Source organism: Schistocerca nitens, chromosome 3 (genome assembly GCF_023898315.1).
Source record: "Schistocerca nitens isolate TAMUIC-IGC-003100 chromosome 3, iqSchNite1.1, whole genome shotgun sequence".
Classification (NCBI taxonomy): domain Eukaryota; kingdom Metazoa; phylum Arthropoda; class Insecta; order Orthoptera; family Acrididae; genus Schistocerca; species Schistocerca nitens.
The window spans coordinates 676,088,472-676,113,562 of NC_064616.1; the positions used below are offsets into that span (position 1 = coordinate 676,088,472).

Below are 25,091 nucleotides of genomic sequence, written 5' to 3' on the forward strand. Positions count from 1 at the left end.
ATCAATGGACCACCCTATATATATATATATATATATATATATATGTGTGTGTGTGTGTGTGTGTGCGCCCGCGCGTGTGTGTCATGTTTTACCTGAGGAACGATAGACAGGTCACAGCTTTTTGCATGGATTTGGAGAATACGTTATTTTAGCAGATATAAGGCGTTTCGTTGTCACGTGGATACAATGTACTTGCACCTAACATCAAACATACAGTTTAAAGAGCCAGCACATAGATTTAATCCGCAGGGATATTTTATAGCTATGCACATTCAATTGTGAGTTTATTATGGTACTCCTTACTGCGAATGCTCTTCAGATATTACGTGTCTAACCAGAACTGCTACTACTGGGCCATTACTGGACTGCATTCAGAAACCATTCACGTGACTGTGGGTGATGCCTAGGACGGTTAAAGGTATCAAGACATTAAAATAATTTAGAGCAATGAATTTATATAATTTATAATGAATATACGTATAATTCCGCACCACACGTTTTGAATCATGCAATCTGCGTTCAATGTTCACCATACATGTATTCGTAGAACTTTGAGATACGCGTAAATTCGTCACGTGCCGGTTGATGGTACGACTACGCAGAATGAGACTAATAACCTCTTTGAGCTCCTACACATTTTATTTAACTTCTTGTTATATTAAACATTTCCAAAATACACTCCGTTTGCACTGATATGCGATATATCACTTTCTCTGTAGCTTTTATTAGTGTATTAATCATGAAAAATACAGGAACATCATACCATTTGGCTTTTTTTTTATGAATTGAGCGCAAATGATCCAGAATATTTAAGGGTTGAGAATCGGGTACATGTATCATCGTAACCGTTTGGAAATCGTCAGTCAGATTGCTCTGACATTATTCATGTTGACGGCTTCTCTGATGGCAAGCATCCTATAACTGTTAAGATTACCATCATAATATTAACCATGTGAAGCGAGAAGTGTTGTGGAGTAAATGAGAAGGGGACTGTAGATAGTATGCGACGTCACAGGGACGGTCTATGAGGTGAATGTATGTTTAGTTAGCAATATCTCTTACATGCGAAGACCTGTTGATGTGTTCATATTTGAACGTATCTTATATCTCATTTGCAGAGATGCAGGCTGCAAGTTGCTGTCAGTTGGGAGCTGCTGTGTGCTAGTCGACTGCTAACAGTAATTAGGGAAGAGACTGTTTCTAATGTTTAAGAAGAAAATGAGTGGGGTGGTTCACGTTTATCTACGTGGTAAAGTCTCCAAGCTCATATCCGTGAGATACAGTGTTCAGGTGAAATTACCACTCCTCCTACGGAAGAATGTTATTGTGACAGTAAGAGGAATATTGGAAAAATTAGAAAGGAACCACTGGAAGCCGCTTCGAGGAAATACGAGGACTGTTCATAAAGTATTCGACCTTATTTTTCATTGTTGAAGCAAACAAAGGTATTGGGGCAAGCGCTCTCTCCATGTTTGTAGACATACGTAGTCCGCATGCCCGATTTTTTTCACGACTGCGGAAACAACCAATCTCAGGCTAGCTGCAAACACGTGAATAAGTGTAAGAGTTAGTGGTCAGATTCTGTGTTGTGAACTAAATGGCAGAAAAAGTGGAACCATTTTATTGCATCAAATTTTGCTTTAAGCTTGGCAAATCTCAAGTGTAGATAATCCGTAAGATTCGAGTAGTGTTTGGGGACGAAGTAATGGTAACACATGGATAAAAAACTGGTACAACCGCTTCAAAGATAGCCGCATATCGGTGGAGAATGAAGTACGTGCTCGTAGGCCCTTAATATTCGCGATAGATCTTCTTATTGATCACATAAGAACCCTAGAGATGCAGGATAGACGAATCACGATCAGAGAACTTACTGATGTTAAAATAGTGTTGGATCCATTCATTCCATTTTAACGGAACAGTTGGACATCAGGAGGATCTCTGCAAAATATGTGCAAACGTTACTAATAACTGAGCCAAGCAACTTGTTTGGAGATCGCAAAGGACATGATGCATATTGTGAACATTACTCCAAACTTTCTTAACACAATGATCACTGGTGATGACTTCTGGGTTTACGGCTACGACCCAGAATAGAAATTCCAGCCGTCGCAATGCAAGCATTCGTCGTGCCCGAGACTCCAAAAAGCAGAGCAGGTCCGTAGCAGTGTGGAAGCCACGCTAACCGTCTTTTTCACTCTAATGGCTTAGTCTATCATTAGTATACCATATAATGTACTAATGTCACTAAGGAGTACCACCAAGAGGTTATGCGTTGTCTTCGTGAAGCAGTGAGACGCTAACGAACGGACTTGTGAGCATCGGGCAGTTCACAATAAAACACCCAGTCATTGTTCCCAATTAATTCAGAGTTTTTTGGCCATACACGATACGGTTGTGGTTTGTCAGCCTCCTTATTACCCACACCCAGCACCGAGTGATTTCTGGTTCTTCGCTCAACAGGAAAAGGCTGTGATAGGGACCAGATTTCCTAAAACGAAAGACATTATGCAGAATTCAACGTAGCAGCTGCGCACCATACCAAAAGGGGCTTTCCCGTAATGCTTCCAGCAGTGGCAGTACTACTGGGACATGTGAGTAGAAGCTGAAGGGGACTACTTTAAAGGTGACTAGTGTCAAATACCAGGTGTAGAACTATGAAACCGGAATTTCCCTGTAGATGGTGCTAGTCGTCAGTGTAGGGCCCGTGAGAACGCGTCTGCAGCGCCATTTGCTTCCTGTAGCGGCTGACGAAGAATGTCAACCCAAGTTCCCTACATCGGTATCTGTTTCAAACAGGTAAGAATGTCGAGTTTTGTGCCTACGAACTACGATTTGCGGATAGCATTGCTTTTCTGTTACCGTTTGAAGAAAACCTCTGCTGAATCGCATTGAATGCTTGTTGAAAGTTTCGGCAAACATTAACTTGGGAAAACACAGTGTTTCGAGTGGTTCAAAAAAATCAAAAGCGGTGATTTTGACGTGAGAAACGACGAGCGCGGGAAACCACCGAAAAAGTTCGAAGACAACGAATGGCAGGCTTTATTGAATGAAGATCATATTCAAACTCAACAGGAACTCGCTGAACAATTGAATGTGGTGCAGAAAGCCCTTTCTCTTGGGTTGAAAGCTGTAGGGAAGGTGCAGAAAGTGGGAATATGGGTTCCGCATGAACTGAATGCAATACAGCTAGCAAATTGAAAGATCATTTGTGAAATTCTGCCCGCCGGATAGAAAAGAAAGTCTTTTCTCCATCGAATAGTGACAGGTTATGAAATATGGATATATATTGAGAATCCTAAGCGTCGTAAATCGTGGGTGAATCGAGACAAACCATCTATATACACTGCAAGACCAAATCGCTTTGGAAAGAAGACAATGCTCTGTTTTTGGTGGGATCAGAGATTCTAGAACCCGGTGAAACCGTTAACACTGATCGCTACCAACAGCAAATGATCGATTTAAATCAAGCATTAGGTGAAAAACGACCGGAATTTGGAAAAAGCCAACACAAAGCTATATTGCTTCATGATAACGCCCCATCACACGCAGGAAAACGGATCAGGGAAACGATTAAGGCGTTCAGTTGGGAAGTACTAGGGCATGCGGCGTATTATCCAGACTTGGCTCTGTCCGATTACCATCTATTTACAACACTGGGACACGCTCTCGCTGAAGAACGCTTCAATTCATATGAAAATGTACGAGAATGGCTCGCTGGCAAGTTCGCTTCAAAAGAATAACTGTTTTTTTGGCGTGGCATTCATAACCTGCCGGAGAGGTGGGAGAAATGTATAAATAACAACGGAGATTATTTTGAATAAAATATTGTTTATCAGTTTCAAATAACAAACGTGTAATTATAGCAACCAAATTCCGGTTTCATACTTCTACACCTAGCAATTTTATCTGAATGAAGATTGATTTTGAAAATAAAAGTCGGATACTTTCTAAACAGCCCTCGTTTAGAACTCATGTAGCTATAACATACAAAGTGTTATTGGCTGACGTTGAAATGGATGTACTAATAGATGGAGTACCAGATGCACGACTATGGCCTTTGATATAATGCAAGATTTTGCTGGATTTGTTAACGAAATGGACGTGTGTGATTACTTAACTTCAAATCCCTGTTTGTGTGGGCAAGAAGACTACCAAGAACCCACCCATGTGATTGTAAACAACGATAGGACAGCTGGAATTGTCATTTTAATGGTGATCAGCTCCAGTTGCAGAATAAAGATATGCAACACATTTATATGTCATCCTATCGACTTTATAAAGTGTCCTGGTATGCATCTATGGGAAACCGTTGCATCTTCCTTGGCCAAAGAACATTATATTGCCAGATTAGAAGCTATGATTTGTAACATCACAATAGGTCGTGTGGTTGATAAGGTGAAAGACTGCCAAAGTGCATTAAACGCCAATAAACCGTATTTATAAAGTGCTCTGCTGTACTATGTGCCAATAACTTCTATGTGGCGTAAAACGTTGGACATCTTACAGAGCACCTACTATGCAGTGTTTTATAGTGTTCTGCAATTTGTCTGCTGTGGCAATAAGACTACACCAAAGTTGAGTGCCGCAAAAGTAAACCATACAGATAAATCGAACACATTTAAATCATTCCCACCGAAACGCATAACGCATCAGCCTGGAGCCATTCTGTCGTATCATTCCCTCTTTGATCGTGGAATAATTAGGTACTTTTTTTTCCTTTCCTTGATTAAGTGATATAAGATTTTATATGCATATTGGGGCACAGATGATTGCAGCGATAAAACTTCCATCCACTAATTATATTTAGAGTAGTTTGGTAACGGGATTGTATATTGTATTAGGCTGGTAAATTAGCATAGTCTGGGTGAGCTTTCACAGTATCGGGTGGACCTTTGCCTGGAAAATGCAGCCCTCTAGCGGACCAACTTTCTTGTGCTGTAAAAGCTTTGCACTGCGGAATGCAGCTTCCCACCCATAGGGGTCAGTGACGGCGGTCCGTTACCGGTCCCTTAAGCTTGGTGTTCAGGGCGCCATTTTGGCGAGAAATGGAGAGTTCTTCGCAGAAACTAGGCAGCCGTCTGGTAGGCTGTCTGCAAAAAATAGTTGCAGCAGTACAGAATAAAGGACTAGCTGGAACTGCAGCGAACTTGTGCGCTTTCTTAAGCTCTGTCACCGCGCGGGATTAGGCGAGCGGTCTGAGGCGCTTCAGTCATGGACTGTGCGGCTGGTCCCAGCGGAGGTTCGAGTCCTCCCTCGGGCATGGGAGTGTGTGTGTTTGTCCTTAGGATAATTTAGGTTAAGTAGTGCGTGACCTTAGGGACTGATGAACTTAGCAGTTAAGTCCCATAAGCTTTCGCACACATTTGAACATTTTTAAGCTCTGTCCTATTCAACCAATTGTCTTCTGTAGCCCTTGTTGGCCAAAGGCCAGACGCTAGTCATAAGATAACAGACTATGGGCAGATGACCCAGTAGGTAGCATCGCATGGGAGTATGAGACTGTGGAGTGTTCGGCCTTTTCTTTAAAAAAAAAAGTGCCGATGTGTCTTTATGATGTCATGGGATAGAGGTTGTGAAACTATCTCCTGTCAAACAGAGTGAGAGACACTGTTCTTCATCGGTGCCTAAAAAATTAGACAGAGTGCGAGTTAAGGTGCCTTCTTCCAATAAAACGAAGTAGGCACCTGCTCACGTTGGTCTGAGCTGAAAACTTTGTCGACAGTGGGAGTCTGGTACCAAACTGTCAACATTCTGTTTAGTTTACGAAATTTAAAGATTGGCTACCAAACAAATAAACTTTTCGAAGGAGTGAGGGCATGGTTTGTCTCACAGCATACAATTCTACGCTCGTCTTAACAGCTTGCAGATTGGCAGAAAGACAGTTTTTGGGGACTTCTCCACATAGAGCTCTGAGGAGCGTCATTCTTGGCGGAGCCCTTTTGTACACTCTTTGACGAACTCGGACTCGCTATTCTGCTATCTTCTGTTCTGGGAACTCTAGAGACTCCCACTAGAGAGTTGGGCATTCTTTCTCGTCTACGCCCACTGCTTCGACGGCAGCTACGATTACAGCTTCAGTCAATGCATCTCTTTGTGCAGTCCACCTGCTTGTAACGCAGCACCATGGTATGTTCAATCAGCAAGCGTGTTGGTTGGTTGAAAGTATCGAGTAAGTGTTATTCGCATTTGTTCTAAAGTTGAGGGGATCTTGTCACAAATTACATCGCTCTCGATGACTTGCCTATGATTTAGATACATGGACCAGCTACATGGATTTTCTATCGCCTCACAATGTTCGTTGCAGTCATCACATCCGATTCAAATTTACGTCTTTAATTTACTCTGATGTAGTGCGAGACTAGTACCAGACGCTTTCTCATTTCTTTTCCCGTTGACTTTGTCATTCGGTGCTGTTTCTACGTTAATTGAGTGCGTTGTATAGATATTGAGCTCTGATTTGCTCTTATATCTGTTGTGTGTAATATTTACTATTTCGTTTATAAATAACGTTTCGGCATTTCTTTTATATTGTGTAACCATAAAGCTTCATCAAAGTGAATCTAACTTTGTCTTCAGTAGTTAGATGAACCCCGTAGCTCCATTTATTATAACTGAGTTGATAAGGACCACTCCCACGATTCATCTCTCAGGGCCATTAAACTCCCAGTTGTTTGCACTGTGCACAATTTTTTACATCACATCTGAATTGGAAAAAAGCTTTCTGTACATCGAACCGATTGTGGACACAGTTTCAACTTAGCCATATGAAAAAGGAAACTTGCGGTCGAATTCAAAAATCCTAACTGGAGTATTTCGTGTAAACAACTGTCATGAGGGAAGATTATAATCTGGTATTGGAAGAGAAACAAGCCACAGTAGACGTCCAAGCAAGGCTTGAGATTACTTTAAACACATTATGTGAAAAAATCTGGATGTGATCGGGGAATACAAGAGATCATAATTTAGCCGGCCGCGGTGGCCGAGCGGTTCTAGGCGCTTCAGTCCGGAACCGCGTGACTGCTACGGTCGCAGGTTCGAATCCTGCCTCGGGCATGGATGTGTGTGATGTCCTTAGGTTAGTTAGGTTTAAGTAGTTCTAAGTTATAGGGGACTGATGACCTCAGATGTTAAGTCCCATAGTGCTCAGAGCCATTTGAACAATTTAGATCAGAATTTACTGTAATCAGCTATGCTAAGTGGCTGTCGATTAGAACACTCGCACAAAACAATGGATCCAACGACGTTTATTATATAAGAGGATATTAAAAGGAATCTGTTTATAGACCTCCTTTACAGTTTGAAACGGCTTAGAAAGTTCGGTTACTTGTACATCAATGTTATGATCTCAATGTTGTGCAACTAGCAACAGAAAGAGTGTAAAACTCAAGTAATAACTACATTTAACAACTATTTGATTGATGAAGTGGTAAACGTACAGTTGTAAGCGCATATTCCGCTAAGCTATGGGGATCAGTTGCCAACGTCCATCCAAGGTGAAATTGAATGTGTGAGCAAATTACTATACAGAAAATGGAAGGTAAAATTAAAATTTCCTAATGCTCTCACCTAGATGATTTGCAAAATTGGATGGAGATAATTATTAAGACCATGTGTGAGGTAATTTATAGGGAAAAAATAGGAATGTATTATAACTAGAGAACATGTATTCCTTGTCTTTTTTTTAAATTTATGGCTGAAGAAAGAATTAGAAAATTCTAACGTAGATTTAAATTATAAGTTAAATATTGAGCTGAATTTTACTGTGTTTACACCAAGTAGACATAAAGAAAGAGTTGCTTTCCGTGTGTAAATTTGTATGCATAAATCAGTAAGCCATATTTACTTCGAAGGTTCTGTATTTGCTATCCAGTTGGAAAAAGAACAAACTTACCTCACAAATTACTTTAAATACAGTATAAAGAAACAGCTAGATATGACTGACGAAGAGATATTGGCATTTACAGCAAATATCAATATAAAGTGGCCATACGTAGCAGCATTCGCAGAAAATGATGGATTTGCAGACCTTTATTATATTAGAGGATAAATGAAAAATCTGCTTTTAAATCTTTGTCCCAGTCTAGATGTGCTTAAAAATGTCGCTAAATGTGGTGGACTCAACATCTTGCACATAGCAACGTAAAAGCTGTTAGCAGAGCTTAAAACTGACGGAATAATTACATTGAACAACCATTCGTTCGCTACAGTGGTAGAGTTAAGGTTCAGAGATCGAACTTCCGCGTGTGGCACAGAGCTATAACTCTGTGTAGAAACTTACATTAGAGAATAAATGAAAATATGCTTGTAAATCTTTGCCCCAGTCTAGACGTGCTTAAAAATGTCGCTAAATGTGGTGGTCTCAACATCTTGCACATAGCAACGCAAAAGCTATTAGCAGAGCTTAAAACTGACGGAATAATTACATTTAACAACCATTCGTTCGCTGCAGTGGTAAACTTTAGGTTCAGAGATCGAACCTCCGCGTGTGGCACAGAGCTAGAACTCTGTAGAAACTTGTCATAAGGGAGTACTACTCCTCAAACTTGTAGCAGTGCAGCAAGCCTTTCAACTGCCGACTGCAATTGCTTCTATGTAATCGGTCTTGAAGATTACTCTGAGATTTCAAGAGTCATGAGAAAGCGAAATGCACGTATACAGTTGGCGGTAGTATCACGTACACAAAATATAAGAGGGCAGTGCATTGGTGGAATTGCCATTTGTGCTCAGGTGATTCATATGGAAAGGTTTCCGCCGTTATTATAGCCGCACGACGGAAATTAACCGTCTTTGAACAAGGAATGGTAGTTGGAGTTAGAGGCATGGTACATTCGATTTTGGAAATCGTTAGGGAATCCAATATTACGATAGCCACAGTGTCAAGAATATATGGACAGTAACAAATTTTAGGCATTACGCCTCTCCACAGACAACGAAGTGGCCGACGGGCCTTCACTTAACGACAGACAGCAGCGGCGTTTGTGTAGGGTTGTCATTGTTAGCAGACAAGCAACACTGCGTGAAATAACCTAAGCAGTCAATGTGAGTCATACGACAGGGCTCGAATATGGTGCACATGAATCCATAGAGCCAAGTCGTTAACAAGGCACTGTGCAAGCTGCTGGTGGCTCCATAATGGCTGCGTTTAAATGGATTGGACAGTATCCTCTCTGGTCCATCTCAATCGATAATTGATTGGAAATTGTTTTGTTCGGCTACTGGAGACCATTTGCATTTGCAGTCATTCATGAATTTCATGTTGTCAAACAACGATGAAATTCTTATGGATGATAATGGGTCATGTCACCGGCGCACAGTTCTTCACGATTGGTTTGAAGAACATTCTGGTCACTTCGAGTGAACTATTTGGCCCCGCAGGTCACCCGACATGAATCCCATCGAACATTCATGGGAAATAGTAGAGAGGTAAGTTCGTACACAAAATCCTGCACCGGCCACACTTTCGCAATTATGAACGGCTATAGAGTCATCACGTCTCAATATGTCTGCAAGGGACTTCCTACCACTTGTTGTGTCCATGCTATGTCTAGTTGCTGCACTACACCGGGAAAAAGGAGGTCCTACACGATATTATTAGGTATCCCATGACTTTTGTCACCTCAGTTTATGAGTAATGGTGTGTTTGTGTGTGTGCGAGACGTGTAAATAACATCGTGGTACTTCATTTGAGGGTCCATTATGCTATGCAGCAAGTGGGTACAAAGATCGAGGAACAGTTATGTTTTGGCGTCAAGTACACCTTAACTTGTACCAGTAGCGCCAATAAGTGAGCCACCTGTGTTTCGCATTATTATAGAACAATTTTTTGCGTGTTTTACAGCACAGACAACTTTTGGTTTATTTAAAGTGCAGTTTTACTTTTGGCGCAAAGATCGAGAATTCATCCACCGGTCAGGTATCGAACTTTTGTACACATTACAGAGAACGCATTTAGAGATCAAGGTGGCGGTTGTGAGGTACATACTGATTGGCTGTTTCATCTTTTATGGTGGTAAAATACCATGCTTTGATTGGGAGAATAAGTGTGTGTGTGTTGTGTGTGTGTGTGTGTGTGTGTGTATGTGTGTGTTTGTGTTTGTATGAGTGTGCGCTGACGAAACTGTGTTGCTTTTGTGAAAGCTGTGTTGGGTCTGTGAATGCTAATGAAGCTGTTTGGATTCTGCTGATGCTGATGAAGCAACCGCCACTTCCCTTGTCGCCGCATCCTTGTCTTGGCCTCTACTTATCACACTCTAAGGAATGGCCTGTGTGCAAATTGACCTAAAGTCGCTACTGCATTCCTTCTACTGCGCATAAGTGACAATTCACCTGAAGTTTCTATCTTCACTCACATAGAAGCTATAGTTTCATGTCACGATTTAAATGTCTTTGAAACATCGTTTATAACATACGAGGGTCGTTCAATAAGTAACGCCCCTCATTTTTTTTTCTGAGAACATATTTATTGTCAAGTGCCAGAATTTGGTGACATTATACATCAACATGTCTTGTCGATTTCCTACTTTTCTACGTAGTCTCCATCACGTTCTATGGCCGTACGCCAACGTTGTGGGAGAGCATGTAATCCCTGCTGGTAAAAGCTCTTGTCCTATAGGCGTAGCCATGTTTTCACTGCATGGCTGACACTCTCATCTTAAAAATGTGTCCCCGTAGAGAATCTTTAAGCAGCCCAAAGAGATGGAGGTCCCAAGGTGCCAGGTCTGGACTGAAGGGTGGATGAGGCAATGATGTCCAACCCAATTTGGCGATGTGTTCCCGGGTTCTCAGAAGTGTGTGGGCGTGCATTATCGTGTTGGAGCAAGATTTCTGCTGGATTCGTGTCCGATCGAACAGGTCGGAAACGGTTCTTGAGTTTATTCAGTCTTCACGTATGCCTCTGAATTGACGGTTGACCCTCTTGGCATCACATCCATAAGAATGTGGCCATCACAATCCCAGAAGACTGTCACCATGATTTTTCAGGCAGGGGGGGTTGTCTTGAATTTCTTCTTTTGTGGCGAATGAAGAGGGTGACACTCTATGGAGTGCCATTTTATTTCCGGCGCAAAGTGGTGCAACCAACTTTCTTTCCCCGTAACGATCCTTGACAGAAAGGGCTCTCAATCGGTCCCAAAACGCTCCAACATTTCAGATGAAATGGCTTTCTTTGAATATCCGAGAGTCTCTATCATTGCAGACGCACTTCCAATGCTGACCCACAACTGTAGAGCGAATTGTCGAGTTGTTATGCGCCGGTCGGTACGAATAACGATATTCGCACGATTCAGCATGTCTGGAGCAGTCGCTGTGACAGGCCGCCCCGAGCGTGGCTGCTCATGGAGCTCCTTTCCTGCATTTCCTGAGGCTGTAACTTTCTTTATCCATCGCCATACTGTACTCCTATCAACTGCAGCATCGCCATACACTGCCCACAAATGTTTATGGATGTTCTCCACGGTTTCTTTTTCAGCACGCAAGAATTCAATAACAGTACGCTGCTTGTAAAGTGAGTTGTATGTTGACGCCATTTTGACGCTGTACTACGGCTCTGCCATCAGCCAGAACGATTCGAGACTTCATCGGCGCGCGGAACAAACATCAAATCTGAAGCACCAACAAGGACATTTGTGTATGTATATTAATGGCTTAAAAAAGTGTGGCATTACTTATCGAACGACCCTCGTATATAATAACGATTGATGGTCGCAAGATACCAGGTACTCGGAGGAATTAGGATTCCTCACCTGAATGCAACGTAAACCACTCTAGTAACTACAGTATTACAAGAAGCTGTGAAGCTGTGACTATGCAATTTATATCTGCAAGAAGCACACACTTGGCAAAGTTGAATACCTGAGCTAGTGTTCTAGGTGAAAGTCTGCTGGTCACGCTACCATATTGAAGGGATCATAACCCCTAACAGTTCTCAATCTGTTAAAAACCGTAGTCAACTGTAATCGCAACACGTTGCGAGTGTCGAGATTCAGTGCGGCAATAAAAGAACAAATGTTGTTTTATTAAGGTTCAATATCGTCACGATATTACGGCTTATTCAGGGATGATCAATGGCATGACAGTTTAATCTTAGTGGATGAACTTTGTAATAATGATGTATATTAATCTGCATGAAGAGTCTCAAGAATAAAAGCTGAACATCAGACGAGCGTACTGGGACAAATGGAAAGATAATGTATCTACTTTTGCACTCTAACGAATGGAGGATAATATAGACTAGTGAACACATGAATTCACTGAATCACCACATAGGGCACAGCTGTATGTTATCTTTACAATATGTTCCAATCACACACATACGCCATGGACAGGTAAATTACCGAAATGGAGGAGATAAAACAGAATACTAATATGCTGTTATCAGAAATATGTGTCTGTCCAGGAAAATGGCTATATTTACAGTAATTTCGTCATCAGAAACCTATATTAAAAAAAAACCTGCTCACAATACAGTAGGAAGAATTGGCGTGTGCTTAGTGTGGGAGACAAGCCATAACCGTAGAAGCATTAAAATACCACAGGTTCTTTTGGTACTGATGCTCATCTCTGGTTTTCTAAATGCCACCGGTGAACTACCGCATCGCAAACCATGAAATCTTCTGAAATACTCTTATACAGCACCCGCAAACATGTCCCACTTAACACAACTGATTATCTCAGAAGTAGTGGAAAAGCTAAGGCGTTCTTAGAACGCCACAAATTTAAATCATGCGAATACTGTATCTATGCAGGTCTGGTTCGCTTCGCACTTAAAAGCGGTGCTGAACCTTGCAATACCACCGACGTAAAGTGAAAGTATTCGTCCGAGTTATAAACATGACTGAGGCACATGACGTCACAAGCAGTGTCCCTCGTATCTATGTATCATCATCATCACCATCATCACGTATACGCTATTCCGCCTTCAATGACATCATCATGCCCATCCCTTTCTTGCTTTTCCTCCCTCCACACACCTCTCCAAGCAATCACAACCCAGTATTATAGAGGCCATTAAAATGAGACCGCCAATCACAACGTCTGTATCGAGTTCTGTAAGATTCTCTCGAATTGTGTAAACATGGTGATGTGTTCAAAAAAATATTTCTCATACTGCAGTATTTAAAAAAGTAACCTTCATTTGAACTGCGTAAAATGGTAGCTTCTTGAAAGAATGTTGCCAATACAGTACTTTCATATCAAAAATAATGTAAACTTCATTTGAATAGGCATAATGTTAAGGAAAATACAGCTACTACTACAGTACAACTTGAATTGTATAACTGTTCCACATCTGTGTTTCATTTCTCTGTCTCTGTCTCTGTCTCTGTCTCTCTCTCTCTCTCTCTCTCACACACACACACACACACACACACACACACACACACACACACACACACACACACTATCCCTATAATGCTTACTTGCAGGCCGTGGTGGCCGAACGGTTCTAGGCGCTACTGTCCGGAACCGCGCTGCTGCTACGGTCGCAGATTCGAATCCTGCCTCGGGCATGGATGTGTGTGATGTCCTTAGGTTGGTTAGGTTTAAGTAGTTCTAAGTTCTAGGGGACTGATGACCTCAGAAGTTAAGTCCCATAGTGCTCAGAGCCATTTGAACCATTTGAATGCATACTTTAACGAGACAGCGAAATATTGTATAATACAGAGCGAATAGTAGAGGAATAACCCAACAAAAATATAATATTTTCTGCGTTTTCATACAGTAACTAAAATTTTTCCAATATACATTAAAATCATAGTTATCTTTGAATTGCAGCACAAACCGTAATTTTATGCTGTCAAACAGAGGCAACATACAAATTTAATATACCCTGTAATTCATCTTCAACACTTTCTAGAAAAATCATCTCCGGCAAACAGTAGGCAGTTACAGTTCACACAATTCAAATATGTGAGAAATCTCCAAAAGCCAACAAAGTTTGACAGCTGTGACACTGAATAACATTTTGTAAGCAAACTGTATACAATACGAGTGATATAACTATCATTAATGTAACAATGGCAAAGTATTTTATATTAAAAGAGAATTAATTCGGTGTAATAAATACATTAATTTTTTCTTGCACATCAAGAGCAATTAAGTGTTGAGAATCTGTAAATAGCTCTTTCTTGAGCTACTACGTTGTTCTCTCATTTACTCCTGAAAAAACATTTGGGTTGTAATCAGAATCAATGACATTGTATATGAGAAGTAAAATCTTGAGCAAATTAAACACAGAGCCACAACAATCTTCTACTAGAGTTCAATCTTTAATATCCCTTACAGTAACACTTATGAATTGGGACTGACACTTTTATATACACAGTTTTTCCACTATACACATATGACAAAAAATACCTTAGTTTGTAGGACAATTTCCGAAATTAAATGTGTCCATCTTGTTCACTCTAATGCAATAATCACATACACAAGATGCTGCTGTTGACAACGTCTCGTTCACCATCATCGGTAGCTGTGAATTTAGTGGTAGCTATATTTTCAATCCTTCACATAAACCAGCACTCCCACTTCAAATTTGGTGTTGACATATCTAGCTATCAAGGGATGATGTCGCTCTCTCTTCTCCAATGCCAAAAGTATTTCAGTGCACATTGGACTACCACCATACCAAGATGCTTCAAGCTCTGCCACATTTAAGCATAAGAATCTCTGCTTTTTTGAATTACTATAAGTAATTGGTAAGAAAAATACTAATTTTATTATTATTATTACTAGTAGTAGTAGTAGTAGTAGCAGCAGCAGTAGTGCATATTAGACATTTTGTTGCATTTCAATTACGTGTACCCAGAGGGCAGCAGAAGTATCAGTTATTTGCTTCTATTAGAAGTTGTCTCATATTTACACCTGTTTTCCTTCCAAGGCCGCAATTGTCGACTTTTCCAACAATTTCCGACAAGATCATACTTTTTCCAGCAAGCAGATGTGAAGAATCAGCACCTCATTACTCACTGCAGTATCAAAGCATGTCATACATGCCGACTCGTAAAAAAGAATGTGTGTTCTTTCTCTCACAATCGCGCCAGTATATACTGAAGCACTTTCCAACAAGCAAATGATTTGTCAACAAATTCAAACTTGCCAGTACCAACTAAGGTGTGTCGCATTTCGCTGAGCTCATTCAAATATATTGAAAATAAGAGTGAGCCCACATCACAAACGGACTTTACTGGATGGTGAAATTAACGGTAGTTTGGTGTATGAGTGCTTATTTCACATCAATATGCAAGTCAGCTGTTTTGGGCCCATTACATATTTTATATCAAACTCTTGATAATTGTATGCACTTTAAACAGACATTGTAAACATCTTGCAATAATCAGTGTACCCCAAAGTTCCTCTTCAGCAGATATTAGTTACAGTTTATTACAGTTTATACTGTAACATGGGCGATATGCTACCTCTCCGTTCTAGATCAGACCAGCTGAACTTAGTTTAGACTCGCTGATGCCAGCCAGACAATAGCTGTCAGAACAAACAGGATGCGTGGTCAACAAATTCAGACTTGTCGATACACGTCCAAAGGTATTAACATGAGTGTCATGTTACACCAAGCTAATTGAAAGGCATTCAGAAGAATTTTGAGCTACATATGGTCATTTTCGATACCTTTCAATGTAGCTCTTAGAAACATTAAGCATTATTTCACCAATTGTATCGTTAACCGACATCCGTAACATAAGCAGTATGTTTTCCGATTATGATAAATATTGTATTGTTATTAAAACAGCCAACAGATTATTTGGATGCTTTGAAACATGACAAAAATGTATGGAAAATTCAGATTGTTTAGCCACCACTGAACATGAGACCAATTTACACAAACTCAGATCATTTGGATACTTTAGAACATGATGCTAGTTTATGCCAAAGTCAGATCGTTTGAATACCTTCGAACATGAGCTGAAATTCAGATCGTTTGGCTACTTTTGTACAAGATGCTCGAAACACAGATCAGTCGGATATTTTTGAACATGATGCAAGATTCAGTTCGGAAATTTCGATCCATTTTGTTAAAATTTTTTTCTGTTCCATTTCATTCTGACTCCGTTCCATTCCATTCCAGTCCATTCCATTCTATTCCATTCCATTCCACTCCAATCAATTCCATTCCACTCGATTCCAATGCATTTCATTCCATTCCGATTTGTTCCCTTCCATTTCTGAGTGAAATTCGGATCTGTTCAGCTCTGATCCATCCCCGTCTCATTCTCTTGAGTGTACTCTTCAAACTTTTAGGCCACGTTCATTCCATATATCGAGCGCAAATTGTTAGGTCGCCTGTGAAACACTGGCTAATAACTTTGCTGATAACATTTTTACTTCGGTGGAAGTACAACAGTTGTATGTATTAAGTAATGTTGTAGATACATTCACTGATTTATATGTATTAAGTCACGTTTCTTTAGATTCAAACACAAATCGTCCATTATATGCGGGTGTTTCTGTATTTGCTACAGTCTTCTTGCGTTTGCTATCTTCGTACAGATATCGTCATCCCCATAAAACCTCATGGTGCTTCCGACGTTACGGATTAGGTAACTGTTGCAAGCACAATCACAAGATATTCTTCGTAAGAAAGCTATCACAGCAAATGTGCCGATTTGCATCGGTAACTACGTTTTGTAAAGACAGATTACATCTTACATATGGACAGGGAGTGTCATCATTAATAGTACAAATTGAAATAAATTAAAATATAATATAGTAAAAGCAAAAACGTTCCAGTAAACGTGGATGCCTGAGTATGGATGCAATACTGTACTTGTCTCTGTAGTAGCTTACGAAACATGACAGCTCACGCAATTTTAATGTAGTAAGGAACTCTGGTGATAACTACATTTCTTTTTTTCTTTCAGTATTGGAAATACTTTTCTTAACTATGGCGTCAGTGTGTCAGAGAGCGAGAGAGAGAGAGAGAGAGAGAGAGAGAGAGAGAGAGAGAGAGAGAGATGAATGGACCTAGTTTACACACTTGAGATGAATCTTAATCATTTGTTTAAATACTATAGTGTTGTGAGTACTTTTTTTTTCATAGCGACAATTAAGGCAAGGTTTATTTAAGTTTTATTGCGGAAATACTGTATCGGAAATATTTTACTTTTTAACATGGCGCCATTTTACCTAAATAAAGTGAAGATTATTTAATTAATTTAGTAATTACTATAGTATTGGCAATATTATTTGAAGATGGCGCCATTTCTACACAATTCAAGTGAACCTTAAGTAATTTGACAAATGCATTGTGATCAGAGTTTTCCTAGTTGTACTGGTCAGTTAAGGTTGTACCCGCATTACTTAACACAGCTTCAACGTTTCGTCGAGCTTATATAAAATATATTTCTGTTAGTTTGAAACAACGTTCGCACTTATCAATAATAACAATAATAACAGAAAACTCTTGACTTTGATCATAATGAAGAACGTTCTGTTGAGTACATTATAACAGCAATAATTATACAGGCATATTTACGTTTGTGCACATGAATTGTACTTATATCAAAAGTAATTGCTTTGCGCAGAAATTACTCGAGCAGCTCATTTCATTACTCGTAAAATGCAATTTATTCTTTGTGAGGACATAGAGTACATAATGGACTAACAATGAATGATGTAAAGCTCTAATCGTATGTGAAAGATACGAAAAAACAAACAAGAAACAGGGTGAAGTTGTCAGCTTACAGTTCCTCTTTCCCGACAGTGCTACCAATACTAGCGGTAATCCTACCATTTACTACGTCATTGGCCGGCCGTAGTGGCCGAGCGGTTCTAGGCGCTACAGTCTGGAACCGCGCGACCGCTACGGTCGCAGGTTCGAATCCTGCCTCGGGCATGGATGTGTGTGATGTCCTTAGGTTAGTTAGGTTTAAGTAGTTCTAAGTTCTAGGGGACTGATGACCTCAGAAGTGAAGTCCCATAGTGCTCAGAGCCATTTGAACCATTTTTGAACTACGTCACTTATGTACTGTACCAAAACTAGCTAACTGTAGTTTTGGTAGAGTGCAGTTATAATTGTGATTGGGTGTCTCATTTTAATGGCTGCTGGTTGTGATTGGCTATTTCATTTTTATGGCAACTAAATACTACACTGGGATTGGTTGGAGAGGTGAGGGGCATGATGACATCGTTGAAAGATAGCGTTACTTGTCATTTGATGATTACAACAAATATGGGTAGGTGGCTTGTGACATAATGTATTTGCCCGTGGCATTCTGGCAACCCGCACTAGCACTTGCGCTTGACGTGTTACCTCACGCCTCAATACAGCATATAAGTGCAAAGTTTGCTAAGATCGGGACAGACATCTCTCATTTGCACCCTGACGGATTGACCTAATAATACCGTAAATGACCCCTGTACTTGAAACATCATTCACTAGCTGTAAGACTGAGAGGTATTCCCCATTATTGAAAAAAATTCAAGGGTAGAGTACCTGGTTGTTGAGATCCCTGCGTACTAAATATGTTATGGATCTTTTTGCCACAGAGACACTTGTATCATACATATTACTGCTAGATATAATGTAGAGAGCTTCAGGGCTTAACCACCGTCAGTTTCGTTTGATAACACCTGCTATTAGGTGTTCCACACAGTAATTTACTCCGCAAAAAGGTAGCTGCAGTAATTATCGACATGGGTGCGATTTAGGAAACTTGTGATGGCTTGCACTCCATCAACCAGGATGGTGATAATATGCAACTTCCTTTTATCGTCAGTACACACTGTGATACATAGCACCTCTGCTGTTGAACGTGTTGGCTAATTTTTTGGGAAGACTATCCAGCTTGCAACAGGTCCAAAATGCGTCACTCTGAAATTCAATTACTTGCAGGATTGCGTAGATCAACACCGTCCAGGGATGTATTCTGATCTCCGAAACAGTGCGACACTATACTACAGTTTTGAGATTCAGATGGCATGTCACCTGGTAGAGGACAACGTTGGTCCTCCTAGAACGTAACCCAAAGAACGCAAGAAATTAGAATCGCCGAATATCCGGTGAAATATCTCTGAAAATTTGCCATACAAACAGCTTCGGAATCGTCGCTAACGAATCGTAAGTAGTCGCTGCTCGCCATCTGGTGTCATTTTTATGTTCTACACAGGCGCTGTATACCATAGATTTCCGTAAACCAGTCGCGCGGGGTAGCCGCGTTGACGAGGGCGAATTGCCACCGTTCGCGCTGCTCCCCCCGTCGGAGGATCGAGTCCTCCCTCGGACATGGGTATGTGTGTTGTTCTTAGTATATATTAGTTTAAGTTAGATTAAGTAGTGTGTAAGCAAATGGCTCTGAGCACTATGGGACTCAACTGCTGAGGTCATTAGTCCCCTAGAACTTAGAACTAGTTAAACCTAACTAACCTAAGGACATCACAAACATCCATGCCCGAGGCAGGATTCGAACCTGCGACCGTAGCGGTCCTGCGGTTCCAGACTGCAGCGCCTTTAACCGCACGGCCACTTCGGCCGGCAGTGTGTAAGCCTAGGAAGTGATGATCTCAGCAGTTTGGTTCTATAGGAACCTACCAAAACTTTTTTCCGTAACCTCTTCAATTGGCCACCACCACATCATCAAAAGGTCACTTTCCCAGGTGTATACCACTGCGCATCGACACTTCGTAAACTGCCAAACAGTCAATAAGAAATTCTGCGCATTTTTAGATATATTTTCGTGGTTAGTGATTATGTATGTTATTGTACTTACATTTTCCGTCCTGTTGTGTATCTCTGGTGGATATATGTTTCTATTGCTGTCGTCTACACTGTCCTCCCACAGTTTTTTCTATAATTTCACTCTAACCTTTACTTAATACATATTTTCCATAAACTGTGATTAGAGCAGGCGCTTACGTCTCCATGTTCTTTGAGAGATGTTATTATCGACGCTCACTTGTTCATTGTTTGGCGTATGTTTACTGAGGCGCTGACTTTCAGTGTTTCGTAAGAACTATCGTGGTGTGTCTGCTTATTTAATTTTCTCTTCCTCTCTCTCTCTCTCTCTCTCTCTCTCTCTCTCTCTCCCTCTCTCTCTCTCTCTCTCTCTCTCTCTGTGTGTGTGTGTGTGTGTGTGTGTGTGTGTGTGTGTGTGTGAGTGAGTGAGTGAGTGAAACAATTTTTTGTCACACAGTGCTTCATTTCCATTGAAGACTTTCTTACCTTGTGTCACTCGTTTTTGTATGTGGCAGTTCTCATCTATTATGAATTATTGATGGAGACTATTACTATCTCTGAGGATGTTAACATCAGTCTCAATGTTATTTCGGTGATGGTTATCTTGTGTGAGATGGACTGCAAAATTGGAATGTGTGCTGAGGTGATCGGAATACCTCGTTTTAAAATATCAGCGTATTGTAAACAGATTTGCACGAACTATAGGTTAACTGATTCTTTCCAGCTTTGGTGTTTAAATTTTCTCTTTACTGTGCTGCTTGTGCAGAATGGTATTTCTAGTTCTTATTTCTTCAGAACGTTCCTCGCCCTATGGACGCTTTTGTTGCAGTGTGTTGGTATGTGTCATGTCGTGTTCTTTGTATTCCTTGTTCTCTGTGGTTGGTAATGAGTCTCCAAAAGTTCCTTCAACACCTGAACTGCATATGTGAAAAAATAAAGTTTGGTATGGAGGTGTAGAAAGATGGTTTCTTCCCGTTTTTAGAGGTCTTGGTATGACATAAAAGCTATAGCACAATTGGGCATTCAGTGTTTTTAAAGGCCACTCATACTGATCTTTATTTACAACCTACTAGCTGCCGCCATTATGTACAAACGATGGGCGTTCCAAAGACCATGATACACCGAGCGCATACAGTCTCAGATGCCTTGATTTGGTGTTGGTAAGTTTCTATGGGAACAAACTGCTGAGGTCCCTAGGCTTATACACTACTTAATCTCACTTAAACTAACTTACGCTAAGGACAACACACACATCCATGCCTGAGGGAGGACTCTAACCTCCTACAGCTGCAGCCATGAGAACCGTGGCAAGGCGCCCCTGATAGCGCGGCTACCCCGCGCGGCAGCCCCGTGCGGCTCAGATGCCTATACTGCAAATGGAACTGAAGCACCTGCAAACTGTGTTCCTGAACAACGAATATGCCTCTCAACAAGTACAGAGAGCGCTGCAGACGTAAAAACGGCAGAAAAAGGAAGAGGATGAGGCCTTCAAATTGACTGCTCGTCTACCATATACTGCAAACGTTTCAACTAAAATAGGCAGACTATTAAGAAGACATAACGTTAAAGTAATCTTTTAACTCCTTCCAAAATATCAGTACTTTAGGGATCTATTAAAGACGACTTAGAGATGCGCAAAGCAGGTGTTTACAGGATTCCCTGTGAATGCGGCCAACCTTACATGGGGCAAACGACGCCACTTTGCTGGATCGCATAACAGAACATCAGCGGCATACTCACCTTCTCCCAGCAAATACATCTGCTATCGTTGAACACTGTACTTCCACTGGTCATGAAATGCAACGAAACAAAAATTGTGGCCCATACGTCAAGCTTCTGGAGCTTAATCAGCAATGAATCAATGGGAATTCGACTGTCTGAATCCCTTATAAATCAATACAGCCGTTTTCAGTTAAATCCTACAATGGACCCGAATGTAGAAAAACTTCGTGCTCTGCGTAATCGGCATCGTCCTGCGATCTTACCGTGAGAAGCCAATCGTTTTGATAACGAAGTTGACGAGCTCTCACCGCGGAGGGCGCGCAGAACAGAGCACAGAATTAACTACACTCAAGCAGCGCATGTGCAGCGCCAACTAGGACACCACGCACGTGCCGGCGGGATCGTAAGTAGGGAGCTTGGTGTATTGCTCGTCAGTATTCACCTGGAAATGGCCAGGAGACACATCGCTGAAATATCGTACCAGAAAGTCACAGATATCCGGCAGTTCTCCCGAAATTTTATAGAATAACATTAAGACTGGTCTTCAGAAACTCAGAAAAAAAACCGCCTCCCTCTTTCCAGCTCTCCCTCTCTCATTTTACACACACAAATACAAAAACACACACACAAACACACACACACACACACACACACACACACACACACACACACACACACACACACAAAACCAAGCAGACACACGACAATAGTTCGCACGAAACATTCAAAATTAGAGCCACACTAAACATGTGCCAAACGTTAAACAAGTGAGCAGCGATAGTAACAGAGCACCTCTCAATGAGTATGGGGGCATAAGTGCCTGCTCACATCACGTTTTGTGGAAAATGTGTGAACTAAACGTGACAGTGAAATGATACTAAAAAAGGCGACAAAACAGTATATATAATAGCAGTAGGAAGAGATATCCACCATACATACACAACAGGACGGAATATGTAAGTAGAATAACATACATAACCGCTACCCTTGAAAAAGTATTTCACAAATGCACAAAGTTTCTTCAAAAAAATGGTTCAAATGGCTCTGAGCACTATGGGACTCAACTGCTGTGGTCATAAGCCCCCTAGAACTTAGAACTACTTAAACCTAACTAACCTAAGGACATCACACACATCCATGCCCGAGGCAGGATTCGAACCTGCGACCGTAGCAGTCGCACGGTTCCGGACTGCGCGCCTAGAACCGTGAGACCACCGCGGCCGGCTAAAGTTTCTTCATCACGACTTTTGTGATGACATGGTGTCAAAACGACAAAAACGTCGATCTGTAAAAATTCATTTTCAAAAAATGGTTCAAATGGCTCTGAGCACTATGGGACTTAACTTCTGAGGTCATCAGTCCCCTAGAACTTAGAACTACTTAAACCTAACAAACCTAAGGACATCACACACATCCATTCCCGAGGCAGGATTCGAACCTGCAACCGTACCGGTCGCCCGGTTCCAGACTGTAGCGCCTAGAACCGCTCGGCGACTCTGGCTGGCTATTCATTTTCACTAACTATATAATTTTCAGGTGAGCAATCGCAACACAAAAAAAAAATGCTAATGTTACAAATTTTATGACTAAAATACGTAGGTAAAGGATCATGAACTTCGTGTTACATTTTACAGAAATATATTTGATTCAAAGAAGATAGCACACAGGTGTGAAAATATTTCTGGGTGGATAAAAAGAAATAAATTGTGTTTTGCGTAAGGCGAAGCTTAAAAATCAATTAACAAACCAAAATCTGTAAAGGATTTATCAGATAATAGCGAAGAAGTGGACCTTAAGTTAAATCTGTTCAAGACAAATATTATATACAAGTGTGTAACTGCAAGACAAATAACACTGAACAACAAACTCCAAAAAATTTATATAATATGTTTATTTGGGACAGTTAATTGATACCGAACAAGACTTAATAAGTGACATTTTCCACCTGAAGCTAGGCTGGAAGGGCTGTGGAAGAAATGAAACCATCTTAATATTATATACCAGCAATATTATAAAAGCTTGTATTCGAACAGCGTCTTCTTAGCGTACGAACATATGGACTCTGGAAAGGTCGCTCCTAGCTCTTGCTGAGAAAGATCGGGATAGAAGTGAAGACGTAAGAGCAGTAATAGGACTTTTTGAATGTTGTGGGTAAGCTAAAGGCTCTAGAAAGAAAATGATCAGGAATTATCGTACAAAGAAGACCACAAGGAAGGTCATCCGACTGAAGAATTTCGCAGGCTTCATCAGGCAGAGGACCGCGGGAGCCAGAGGGGCGTGGAAACAGCAATTAAAATTGCCTTTCTTAGCTTAAGATTATAATGGCTACACCTTGTAAAGTCTGAATTCGCTGAACAATAAATAAATATGATTACAGGCCCAGTACGATGCTCGTAATGTCAGACCACATTCCAGCAAGTCAGGCATATTTCTTGTGGATTTCGAATTTTCATGCTCTGTACATGGTTTAAATGCGTCCAAAGCCTGACTCTGTTAACTACTATTTTCATTGTCCTGTATAAGTGCCTATACAACTACAGAGTTTCTGTATCACGTTTTGTTCCCTTACAGACATTTTCCAATGTGTTACCATAACTTCTGAAACATATTTGCGTAAAAATACTTTTATAAAGAAATCGAATTTCGATTATTGTTTCTGTCTTACGATATACCTGTCTAAGAAAATGTTCAAATGTGTGTGAATTCCTAAAATGTTCAAATGTGTGTGAAATCTTATGGGACTTAACTGCTAAGGTCATCAGTCCCTAAGCTTACACACTACTTAACCTAAATTATCCTAAGGACAAACACATACACCCATGCCCGAGGGAGGACACGAACCTCCGCTGGGACCAGCCTCACGGTCCATGACTGCAGCGCCCTAGACCGCTCGGCTAATCCCACGCGGCGTGTGAATTCCTAAGGGACATAACTGCTGACGTCATCGGTCCATAGACTTACACACTACTTAAACTAACTTAAACTAACGCATGCTAAGAACAACACACACACGCCCGAGGGAGGACTCGAACCTCAGGTGGGAGCGGCCGCGCAATCCGTGATATGGCGCCTCAAACCGTACGGCCACCTCCCGCGGCACTATCTAAGATATTGTCACTATAAACAAAATTACCAAGTGGTTTCCGTGGAAGTTCCCTAATAAAAGAGTAGCGCCCTGCTGCTTGTCGGGTATTAGTGAAATTAACACAAGCGAACAACCCTGGCGGCGATGCTTTCAGACATCGTACGCTACATTACCTGAGCTGCTGATTGGCGACTCGGAAGTGGTTGTCCGGGTCCCGCAGCATGTGGGTGTGGACGGCGTGCACGAGGCTGTGGAGCGAGGGCGACGCGGCGGGCCTGGGGAAGATAGGCCGAAAGGCTGCGCCGGCGGCAGAGGCCACGAGGCGGCGCCAGCGTAGCAGCGCGCCGACGTCCTGCGGCGTCAGGCACAGCTCGTGCGAGATGGCGCACTCCACGCCCGACACTCCTGCCACACACAACTAAGGCTGAGCACACTTCGATCTTTTCGTGCAGTTGGCTAGCAGCCAATTTACACCCATCACTGTACGCCCGTGTAGTCCTGGAATGTGTAAATCTGTAATCTTATTCTTTTTTTTTTTAGTTCAATGAAAGAGATGAGCCAGAATAAATCCTGTATACAGGGTGATTTTTCTAAATG

At 41.2% G+C, this 25,091-nt stretch overlaps 1 long non-coding RNA gene across 1 annotated transcript in view; it reads right to left on the reverse strand.

Annotated features, from left to right (window-relative positions):
• Positions 1–24,752, reverse strand: part of LOC126249710 (uncharacterized) — a 74,252-nt gene extending 49,500 nt beyond the window's left edge. The window contains exon 1 of the long non-coding RNA XR_007545646.1: positions 24,668–24,752. This is a non-coding gene — a long non-coding RNA (uncharacterized LOC126249710). The remainder of the gene's footprint in view (positions 1–24,667) is intronic.
• Between the last annotated feature and the right edge of the window lie 339 nt (positions 24,753–25,091).